This window comes from Sturnira hondurensis, unplaced genomic scaffold, assembly GCF_014824575.4.
Source record: "Sturnira hondurensis isolate 20B ecotype Veracruz unplaced genomic scaffold, ASM1482457v3 Scaffold0007988, whole genome shotgun sequence".
NCBI lineage: Eukaryota > Metazoa > Chordata > Mammalia > Chiroptera > Phyllostomidae > Sturnira > Sturnira hondurensis.
In genome coordinates, this window is record NW_028080619.1 from 312,591 (window position 1) to 313,301 (window position 711).

Sequence of the window (711 nt, forward strand, 5' to 3'; positions counted from 1 at the left end):
CTCATCATTTTTCCTCTGAAATTTTTACTCATCAATTTTTTGGTACAAGAAAAGATGTGTTGATTGATAAAGAGATGCTCAGTATAAAGACAACAGAAGAGAATTTCAGCCAGATAGTCGCTTCTTATTGGGCTTTTGTGAGTCATCCCTTCCTTAGAAGATAGGGTTCTGCCTAAGTGAAATAATCATTCTCAAAATTGTTCTTTCTAATTCTATTTTAGGTACCTTCTCAATTCTGTATATTAAATTTGATATATTTTGTCAAAATATGATAAAACAGGTCTGATATACCTGTGAGAAATTCACAAAATTGAAGAAGAATAAGGTGGTGAAATTTTTTAAGGACACACAAATTAGGAGACATTACAGTGATGTCAAGGAAGTATTTCCTGGAGGACATGGATGATGCTTTCCTAATGAGGATAAAAAAATTGGCATAGAGACATGGTACAGTAGGAATGGAAGGCTTCAGCTTTCCAGGCTCTGGATGGAAGTCTCATTCTGCTAAGAGTAGAGCATCTGATGAATTTGGGATTTACCTTGCTGACAATTTCATTTGTGAGAAAGTTAAAAAAGCATTGAGTGGACATGATGTTATGGACTTAGTTATGATGAAATGGATGGGAATCTTGGGAGAAGATAATCATATTATTGGGAGTTCATAATGGAAAGAAACCTTATTGCCGATATTTCTAAAAAAGTGAAGTTGGC